The following is an 11,260-nucleotide window of genomic DNA, read 5'->3' on the forward strand; positions in this document are numbered from 1 at the left end:
GCCCCCAGCGCTACCAGGGCTGTTGCCTCTGCCATCACAGGTTACACTGGTTGCTTAGTGCCTGGGAGACCGACCTCCAAATCCTCACTGGTGAGCTCAGTCCGGTCCTATTGGGCTGAACGGGATTTTTGTCCCTGGCTCCGTCGGATGCAGGATTACACCCTTAGAGTGAGTCTTTACCTTAGTGAAGTCTCAGGAAGAGGTATTTGTCTTTTTTGGCAATGCAGCCTGCTTTCCGAAGGGCCCTCGGCAAAGTGCAGCCCTGCTGCTAGATGATGTAAAACTGGACTCTCAGTCCGACCCAAGTATAATAATAACAATGCTGAGGAGCTAGGGCACAAGGACACACTCCCTAGCAAAATGAGGGTTTTCCCTATGCCTTGATGGGCTCAGATGGCTTTCATTCCACTGTCCAAAAGCCCAGCCTGTCCCTCCTCAGCAGCTCAACATGAAGAAGCACCGTGAGGTTTCTGATGCAAACGAGCCTGTCCACAACATTTTACAAACCAGGGAGCGATGTAATTCCTGATTCATGCATTGTACACCATAAATGTGTTGCCCTTTATTAAATTATTAACACCTCAAATGTCCCCTAAAATCCAGTAGCAATTTTGAGGTTAAAATAATGTCAGTGATTTAAGCCAGGAAGTATCACAGGAACAGCTAAACCTAATTACCCAGGATTTGGAGCGGTTCTGTTGTCTGCTACTAGACTCCAGACTTTGCGCTAGACTCCTTCATGGTGCAATAGGTATCCACAACATACAGTAAAATTTACCTGACCAAGCTCTTCACCTTCCACATCACAGAGTGCTTCTGATGATGCTATAGAGAAGTTTTTTATTTACAGTACCCACCAATTCATTAATTCCTTAAAATTGTGTTTTATTGAACATCGAATGTTTTCTATCTAGCAAATAAATAAATCAGTGCAACAATTACCTTGAACAACGCTGTGATACAGTTCATTTGGATAATTTTAAGCTGTCACCACATGCTAAAAAGAGCCAAATGACCACATTTAAAGTAGAAACAATCCTAAATTACAGTTAATGTAGTTTTTGCAACAGCATTTCTCTGAGAAGTGACTGTACATTTATGGAAGTTTATTAAAGGGTTTATCTTTATTTTAAAAATGCTCAAACTGAAAATGTCCACATTTGCTTATACCCATATTTCTTGGGAATATTTCAGATTCTTCAGCTACCGTGCATTCAGGCTTTTTACAAAATCCACAAAAGTCTAAAGCAAGTCACAAATTCTATATAACACCTCAATATATGTAATATCTCAGAAGAGGGTTTGCTGTAGAAATAGCCTGTAAACTGGGGCTGGATTGAGCAGACAGAGTGAAGGTAAATAAAACAAATGAAATGTGTCATTTGCCACAGTGGATACTTTAAGTGTGCATTTGTTCATTTTTAATTATACAGATAGTGGAAATTATGCCATTCAGCAGAGACAAATTAGGCTTCAGATGGAAAGCATAATTCAGGTCAAGTAAGTAGCTGAAGGAAAAAAATGATATAATTAAATGTTGCCATTTGCATTCTTAAGACTTGGGTCCACAGGAGCTGGATTGAGATCCTACCCAGGCAGTACCAAAACATAGAATTTTTCCTGAAGTTCTGTGGGAAAGGTTTTCGGATTCCTCCAGAAGCTGTGGAAGTCTCCATTTCAATGTCCTCCTGCACAGCACTGCAGGCTGTTTAACACTTGGAACACTGCAAAATACCAATGTCCTATTCTGGGGAAAGTAAGCACATTTATAGAAATATTCAAGACAGAATCTTCTGGTTTCTTTCTGCTGACAAAATCAGTGTTATGACAATCATTAAAACTTCAGTGTTGAAAACAATTTCCGATAAATGAATCATTCCTGAACATAAAATAGTGTTCACCCGAACAGTAAATATATGCAAGGAAATAATTATGAAAAGATTATTGTCAAAAAGTATTTTGTTTTAAAAAGATTTTTTTATTGCTATTTTATACTTGCCGTCAATCTTACACAGAAATACAATATATTGTCTATTCAGAATGACAAGGTCTGATGTGTATTTTTTAAGTTAGTTGCAAAATACTGGTTGCCATTAACAGGCTAATGACAGTAGCTTCCTTTCTATTCAGCATTTTACACCACAAATGCCATTAAATACCAATTGCCACAGCCTCTCTGGAATTGCCCAGAGAGCTGCAGCCTGCGCCCGCAGCTTGCTCAGCATCAGTTCTACATTCTGGTTCGATCCTTTGCTAAACAAACTCAATATGCATTTGTCTGGTGGCTTAGGGTATTGTTAGGGATCAAATACATCACCCTGGAAATAAGAATGCTCGAGACAAAAAGAGAAGTAGCAACTAGGACAGCAGTGGTACCATAAATGTCTCGTTTGATACTTCGGCATGGTCTAAATATCTGGATTGTAAATGATAATGCAGAGAAGGGACAGGGGATAGCAAAACATTGCGTGGCAGACGTGACTATGCTCTCCCTGCCCAGGGAAAATCATCCCATCTCTGAAATACACACAAGATTTCTTTACAAAACTGAAACAGATTCATGTGCACTTGAGTCATTATTAGTCACTGAAACTGTAAGGTAATAATTTACTAGGCTTTTAATACTGTTGCTTACAGCTAGAATACTTTTTTACCTCTCTGCCAACTGCGCCGTTGTAAATTACTTATTTTAATGTTGGCTTGTTACATAGCATGTTGTCTTGTTAAATGGCATGCTAAAAATACAAAATACCAATTGAGACTGGTGCATGAAATGCTTTGTGTTTTAATCTCTCTTAACTACTGCAGCATTTGTGAAATTTTCTGTGCAACAGTAGCGGAAAAAAGGATGGCAGTTTAAAAATAAAATTAAATTCTTCGAGTGAACCACACCGTTCACCGTTCATGGTTTACAACCTGAGGCCAGTACTTTTCCCGGTCGCTGTGCTCTGTCAATCTCTGTCCCTTTTTGCACTCTCCATTTGACAGAGAACCGCTTTTCCTCCCCATTGCCCCCCCCCCTCCACATCCCCACCCCACCCCCCCCCCCCGCCCTGCGGCAGCGCGTCCCCGCGGGCCCCTCGCGCCCGCCGCAGCCCCGTCCCCTCGGCGGCCCCGCGCGCCTCACGGGAGCACGCGCCGCCGCGCAGGAGCGGATCGGGGATCACCCGCTCGCTTTTCCAACGGGTTAGCGCTTGGCTTTTACACCGCTCCCTAAAGCGTAGAGGTATTCCTCCAGTGTCTGGCCAAACACGTTAATATCTGCTCTCCCAACCATACTGACGCTCGAGCACGTCGTCTAACGCAAATGTAAGAAGACGGGTCACTTATTTGTTAGCAAAGGGGACAAAAGGCCCCCGGGCCGCTCACGAAAGCGCCCTTGGTGGTGCAGGGGCCGGGGTCCTGCGCGGGCAGCCACCGCCCCCCCGGCCCGCCGCCCCCCGGCCCGCCGCCCCCGGCCCGGCCGCTGTGTTGCAGTGCCTCCAAGCGGATTTGCAGCGCTACTGCCGTGCCAGGGGCGGGCCGGCACACCGGGGCGGTTTGATGAGCCTGAAGGAAACTTCACCGGTTACTGCCTCCTTAGGCTCGGCCGCTACTTTATGCGGTGCGTAATGACACTGGTTCTACTGACCTTACTTACCTGGTCAAAGATATGCATGCCTGCCCCAGAATCTTTAGATACAGGTTATATAGAGAGATACATGCAGATGCAGCCATAGAAGGTCTGCAAACCAGTCTCGGGCATGTTTAAGCACGTCTTTCCCTGTTGCTGGTGGCTGTGCGGGGGCCGGCCGTGGGAGGAGGGGGGCACAGGTAGGCCCAGCTGCGAGGTGGGAGAAATCCCACAAATCCTCCACGGACTCTGCAGCAGCCAACTGCAAACTGTGTAAGAATTTGCCCCGTAAGTCATCTAGATACTTTGTTCCTGAGATTTTTCTGAAAGGGATGACCCATGCACCATCCCCATAGATGTTACTGTGGTATCTCAGCCTTTTTCCCTGGATAATTTTGACACCAGGATCTTCCATGAATGGCATCTTTCTAGAAGATGCCCACATTTTAAAACAGAAGGGAATACCTCTCACAGCCACCCCTGAAGGTGAATTCAGGTACTTCTCCATATCACTCACTGAATAAATTTGTTATCATAAACAAGCAGTGAGCCACCTACAGAACTTCACGGGACTTGCTGTGCTTGAAAGGGCTTCTTTGGGCACTGCCAACACAGTGTTTGTAGACAGATTGAATTTTTGGAAGCACTTATTGCTGTTCATGCAGCATGCTGGGATTTGCATAGTCTCCTAGCCCCTGGAGAAGGGCATCACTCACCTAGCAGGCATTGCCTCCATCACCATTTGTTATTGAAACGGCACATTTGTGCTAGGCAGCTGTCTGCCACCCTTTCATAGCCCATCACTCACCTCTAGTTCTGCAGAACAGAGTTTTCTAAGGGGAACATACACCTGGCAGCAGGACATCCCCCAGGGGCTGCGGCCAGCACTGCCAGCTCTTCGCTAGGAGTCCCTGCCCATCCGCTGCTGCCACCAGTGCCAAAGGTCTCTCCGAGGTGCTCAGCTCATGCGTTAAGCACAACTAAGTGGTGCATCCACTTTCTCTGTCTTTTGCCCTTGTGTGAAGCAGGTGTGAATGATTTCAAATGCCTGGAAAAATGTGATGTGGTAGCACTGTATGTACTTCTGCATAGGTGTGAAATACACCCTGTATACAAGCACCCTGTCAGGCCCAGAGTAACAGCTGTGCCGTGCAGTCCGGGTTTCTTCTGTTTTTCACTTACAGACAGGTTTCAGAAAGGATTTCAGGCACAGCCAATATCCACCTCCACATGTCCCAAGGTAAGAGCCAGAACGTATCTCCAGTAAATTGTCAGCACCTAATAAAAAGGCTAAATCATTCCACAGAGGCTAGCTTGAGTCATTTGAAAAAGAAAACAATTCGCAGAGCCACTACTGCTCCATAGTGAAGAGCCATTATTAGATGAATCCTCAGGGGCAAACTCGGTTGCGGTTGGTCAGTCATTTAAATATTCCTATTCGGCTGCCTCCATGCTGTCCAGGACATGAAGCAAATGAAGCCTGGCTGTTACCCAGATGATCCACGATGTTGTGACCAGATGGAACTTCGCTTACAACACGTGTAGGTGCCTGCTGGACAATAAACAGGCTTTAGCTGTCTTTTGCTCTGATGAACTCAAGGGGGTTACTGGCAGGTTAAAACAATCACAGCCCCCAAAAGATTATTATTTTTTTTTAATTTATACCAGATGAGCAGAACAACAACTACAGCAAAGGTTAAATGGGTGTTTATTTTTTGTATTAACACTGATTTCTGGTTTTGCCACTTAACCAGGGATCAGCAAAGAAAAACAGCTCTATTTTTGCCCATATGCTTGTGTTTGTTTATTTTTTCTCTTGAAATTGTTGTGATAGCTGCAAACACAGTTTACAGTTCAACCAAAAATTATTTATAGCCTCATATCCATTCAGGGGGCGAGAGGGTGGGTATGTATGTATATGCATGAGTGATACACTCCACTCCCCCACCTCCTCACTGTGTACTTCTGCATGACTGCCCATACTCCCTTCTAATAACTTTTGAATTAATTGGACAATTTCAATTAAATACCATCTGAATTCTTATAAATACCATGAAAATAAAAAGCCAGAGATAGAAGAAAGAGAAAGATTCTAGATTCTGCTGAAAGGAAAGCTGCAGTGCAGGATCCACCCTTGTTACCCATCAGAAACTAGAGAAAGGGAGAGATGCATGGATGCACATGCACCCATACAAATTCTGACTGTTCCAGCTGTGGAAAAGCCTTATTAGACACCAGAGAAGATGCAGATCCATGGCCAGCCAGGCTACAATGACCCTACTGTGCAGTTTCTCAGAGCACAGACATAAGAAACCTGGGAATAGAATAGAAGGACCAGGCAGAGGCCAAAGCTCATGCAGAAATCTCAGTTCTCTGCATCCTCAGGTTTTGTATTTGTTAATGAAATCTCTGGTTGTTCTCGACAACAAGAGGAGACAGAATCAAACAGCCTTTAAATGAAATTTCCCCATTCATGAGAAAGAATGCAAAAGCTGATCCCAACACCCATGCTTTAAATGAAACTTTAAAGCTGTTTTGATTGCCCCTCACTCAGATGTAATCACCAGTTCTAGAAGCTGAACACTGAGGGGTTGAGTGAGCATCCCCAGTCTGCTCCTGGAGAAATTCAGCTTACTTAGCTGAAACCACTGTTGAAGCTTGTGCTAATATGTCCAAGTTTTATGATGTAGGGAACACCCACCAGATCTGTTCCAGCAGCTCAGTTGCATGGAGAGTAACATCGAGATGAGAAGTAATGAACAGCTGGCAATTTTTTCAAATGCTTCAGCTGGTTCTCAAATGATTTTGTAACAACAGCCCTGAAAGAGCAGAAATTTCTGCTGCTTTCACAGGAAAAAAGATGGAAAACAGGCACTGCTCAGTAGGAATCATATTATTTTACTGTAGTTTTACACAAAGGGTATGTTGCTTTCTGGAAATGTCACATTTGTGCTGGAATGATAAGAAACAAATCACAGTCACCAGAGCACAGGAACTGGGCAGCCTATGCCTTTTAGTGAAGCTACTTTGATGTTAAATGTGTTGGGTGCCTGTATAAATTTCATTTCCACATTTTCCTGCTGTTGAACCATACTAATTCTGCTAATGTTAATTTTTCTGTTCTTCCTCAAAAAAAAAGATTCTTATTCCCAAGAGCTATCACGTGTTTGTGAGGCTGAGGAAGAAGAACTTTTCAAAGAGTGACCAGTACATTCATATTTTCATTTCCTAGAGCCAAAAGGAGAAGCACAGGTCACAGGAGAAGTTTAAGCACGAGTTGTATCTTTTTTTAATTAAAAAAGTAAGACCTCGATGTGCAGACCAAACTTCTTGTTACCATGGCTAGCTGGTACCAGAATGACACTTATGCCAGAGAAAAGCTGTGCTGTTGCGAGGGACTGTGCTAGGGTTTCCTAAGGAAGGCAGCTGTGATGGATGCCTGATCATGAAGAAGGGGGAAAAGATCTGTATTTTATTGTAGCAAATGCAGACACTTTTAACAAAAAAAAAAAAAGTGGAGTAGAAACTAGCTTCTAAAACCAGAGAAATCCTGGCTTGGAAGTGTTTCCACAAACACACATCCAATGTTTAATCCACAGTGATAAACTATTCTAGACAAGTGGACATCCAGGAATAACGCTTACTGGAAATACTCTTGCCATTTGGAAGTAGAGAAAAAATTTGAAAACAGCATGGTCAGCCTTGGAGAGTAAAGAAGGCAGAGGATAAAGATATGTGGGGAAGAGATATGCAGAGATGCAGGTGCAGAGATACAGCTGTCTCATGGCTGTGATGCTGCTTCCTCTCTATTGGACATAGTTTTGCAGCACCAGATGCTTGAGTCAATTGAGCTGAACACTGGGCAGTGAGCGGTAAAGCTGCTCTGTGTGGCTGTGATGAGCACCATATCCACAGCCCATTCGTGCCAGACCTGCTTTCTGAAGCAATTTCTGTCCAGACTCCAGGACCAGCTAATGACCTCCTTCCTAGTCCTAGGTGAGCAAGACTCCACTTTCAGTTCTGGGGGTAGGAGCTGATGGTAAGGAAAGGTGATGGCAGATGTCAGGCAGGCTTTGGGAAGCTGATGAGAACCAGTATGAACTTTGGAGGACTGAGCTTGTAGGCCAGGAGGAGGTATGGATGTTTCAGCGGGCTGCGGATAAAGGTATTTCCCTGTTCCTCCTTGTCTCTCTCAAACCCCTCATCCTCCTGGGTTTTCTGACCCCAGGCTCTCTTTCCTGCTCTATCTCTGCAATGATATAAGTTATTCATATAAATAATTATAGTTGTTGCTTCAAAATGGATCAACTTAGAGATAAACAACACCTGAGAAGACAATTTTCAAGGTAAGCCGTAGTATTCCAAGGAGTTTTACTAGAGCAACTGACTTAAATGGACCTTCAAAAGAGGCTACTGAGCTGAATACTGGTGAAATGTTCCTGCTCCTGGCTCTGACCTTGGCTTTGTTGAGAAGATCAAGACTTCAGCCGAGGTCTGGCAAGGAAAGGGGAGTGTGCACAGATACTATTGCTCCTGATGCCCTCTCCAAGTTTTTCTCACGCTGGATACCATCTCCAAAACAAGATCTCACCTCCTGGCTGCCACCTCTTACTTGTTATCCAGGGCTTGCTACTGCCCAAGTATGTTCCAGCTTTCCTCTGACTCTTGCTTGGCTCTTGTATTTAAAGAGTATATGCTGTTTATGTTTATTATGTTTAAACATAACGCTGACTAAAGTGGTTTAAGGCAGAAAAAGAAACTGACTGACTACACTAATGAATCTAGCTGAAAATCTTCAATGCTACCGGGACTGTAAATCACTGTGCGTTCATTACTACACAGACAAGTTTAGCTACCATAATCGCTTTTGAAACATCTTTGTTGCAGGTTAGTACAGCTAAACAGGTGCACTGCAGAGTGCAGTCAGCATCAGGAAGGTAAGACCACAAGTCAGTGTTATTTCTCACATTCTGAATATCAGAAATTTCTACCTGAAATAGTCATATGAAATGAGGTACTAGGAAATGGTAACTGGTTAAGCAATTGAACAGCAAATTACTTTGTGCAGTTAGAATACAGGGAAAGTTCTCGTTTCTGAACTGCAAGCATGGCTTCACTCATTAGTTCCAGATGCGGATTTAGATAATTTTAAAGCATACATATTTACAAATCAACCATTCAAACACTACATACAAGAAAAAATATACAGATGTGAGTTGAATCATACCTCACCAACTACGTCTGTTCTGTGTTTGGTAGCAACACTGAAAGGCAGGTTAAGTTTCATGAGTCAGGTGCTACAAACCAGTTGTAAACACTGCTACACTTCAGCAGGAGCACACTTAGGCTGTGCATCTACCTATGGTGCTTTGCATCTCATTGCATCAGATCTTTCTTAACCAACACTATTCAGCACCATTGCCAGGCTGTAACTCCCTTGTCCATGCCACAGAATGTTGTACTTTGGAAGCCACAATCCTCCCAGAGCCTGCACTTTGGCTACTTTGGGTCAGCTGTCCTGGCTGTGCTCCCTCCCGGCTTCTCGTGCACCTCCACGCTGGCAGAGCACAGGAAACTTGAGAAGTCCTTGATTTAGAGTAAGCACTACTTAACAACAACTGCAACATCAGTGTATCAACTTTATTGTCATACTAAATCCAAAACACAGTGCTGTACCAGCTACTAAGAAGAAAATTAACTTTACCCCAACCAAACCCAGGACATATGATAGCAGAGGCCTTAAGAAGTGGAGACACAGGGTGCAGTATAGAGGAGTACAGCTGCAGGATTATAAGAGATTGGGCACAGGCCTGGCACTAGAGACCCTACAGGTACAAACAACTTACCAACAGCTAGTTAAAAAAATGCAGATCTGCACAAAACTGGTTTTAGAGCAACAAAAAGAACAAAGAAATAGTACCTAACATACATAAAAGGCACGAGATACAGTTCATTCAGATGTAATGTGGATCTGCACATCAGCAGAGAAAAATCAAAGTTTAAAAACACGTTAGCAAGCATATAAACAGGGCCTGAAGTGGATCCTTGGGTAAGGAAGCAGAAACCATCATCATGAACATCATATTCCTTTAGCAAAGGACTCCAGATGCTGACAATTTCCCATAACATGTGCTCCACCATCACCAGAGTCAAACCACCAACCCCAGGAGTCAGAGGAGCAGGGGAAGGGGGAGCAAAGCATTGGGAAGAGGGGTAGAACTAAGAAGTGTGTGTATAATGGTTTTAACTGTGTTACCGTTATTGGTGTTTTTTTCTGCAAGAATGTATTCTTTCTCTTTCTGTAATAGTTACTAATAATTCTTGCATTAGACTGCTGAGATTTTATTTATACCAACAAGAGAATATTTGCTTTATACAGAAGGCAAGTTTCCCCTCTGCCCATAAACAAGATGTTGTGCATAACAAGGAAGCCCAGCATGCTTTGGTGGGACCAGGACATTTTGTCATATATGATAGATTAACAGCGATATACAGGAGATGAGGGGCAGTTTTGGCACCCAGCACCAGCAGCAAGTGCCCAACTGAAGTGATGGGATACCTCCTTTAGAGCAGTGCCCCCCACAACAGTCACCCCCTCTGGAGGCTGATCACACCCAGGTCCTCTCACTCCATGAGAAGAGATCTGGAGTGTAAAATCCTGTCAGGGCACTGTGTCAGGGATGAGCTGGGCCATCAATATCGCTTCAGCACAGTTCCTCCAGCTGTTCAAGGGCTGCAAATGGCATTCATAGCCCCGAGATAACTGTGCTAGCAGAGAAAGGGTTCTCCAGCCAGCTTTCACTGAAGACCAGGTCCAGTTTATGGACTTATGTCTGTGAGCAAGTACACAGTGCCTGCTGATGCTGTGATTTCAGGGTGATTCCCTGAGTAGGGAAAGAGCTAGTGTCACCTTCTGCAGCCAGGTGTGTCAGCAGCCTCGGGGTACTAGTCTCTGTCGTAGTCAAAAATCCCCATAACCTGCTGCCTGAGACATTAAGACCTGCCTAAACAGGGTCATGTAGCCAAGTTAGTCAGGCGCTGAAGTTCTGTTAGGCAGTGATGCTGTGTAAGTTTGGTTTTCTAACAGCAAAAGAGCATCCTGAGGGACAGGCATGATTTCAAATGTTGTTAGCGTTTTGCACTGTTTCTGCAGAGCTAGCAAGGTCTCCCAAGCTACCTTCTCCCAGTCCTGGTCAAGGAGGCACACATCCCAGCAGGAAAAAGAGTACAAAAGGTACACTTACATAGTATGAAAGCAAGTTGCATCGTGGCAGTAATCTAAACCACCTGGGACTACTTGACTGGCATCATCAAGCATCTCTCCATTGCTACAGCATCCTTCCTTGTCTCAAAAGGCAATTGCAATGTCTCTAAGATCAAACGGAAAAGAAAACACACACACACCCCCTCCTCCCAGCACCACCACCACCCACCCACACATATCACCCCCACCCCCATCCCACCCACCCCTCACCCACCCTCAACAACAAACAAAAAGATTATCTCCAGCTCTTCATAGCCCAAGTTAGAAACAAAACAAACCAGACCAACCATGTATGATACATTATTGCAAATAAACATGATTTTGGAAGGAAAATAACTTGCTTTGTCATCAGTTTTCCTTCCTCCTAGAAGCCATTGGCATTC

General features: G+C 44.1%; 1 long non-coding RNA gene across 1 annotated transcript; it reads right to left on the reverse strand.

Moving 5' to 3' along the window:
* Window positions 1–909: 909 nt before the first annotated feature.
* LOC121090734 lies at window positions 910–11,001 on the reverse strand. Its single transcript, XR_005828689.1, has 3 exons — window positions 10,858–11,001; window positions 4,422–5,162; window positions 910–1,747 (listed from the first exon to the last, which is right to left on the reverse strand). It is a non-coding gene; the product is annotated as an uncharacterized LOC121090734 (long non-coding RNA).
* Window positions 11,002–11,260: the final 259 nt, after the last annotated feature.

The sequence above is a fragment of the Falco naumanni genome, chromosome 6 (genome assembly GCF_017639655.2).
Source record: "Falco naumanni isolate bFalNau1 chromosome 6, bFalNau1.pat, whole genome shotgun sequence".
Lineage (NCBI taxonomy): Eukaryota > Metazoa > Chordata > Aves > Falconiformes > Falconidae > Falco > Falco naumanni.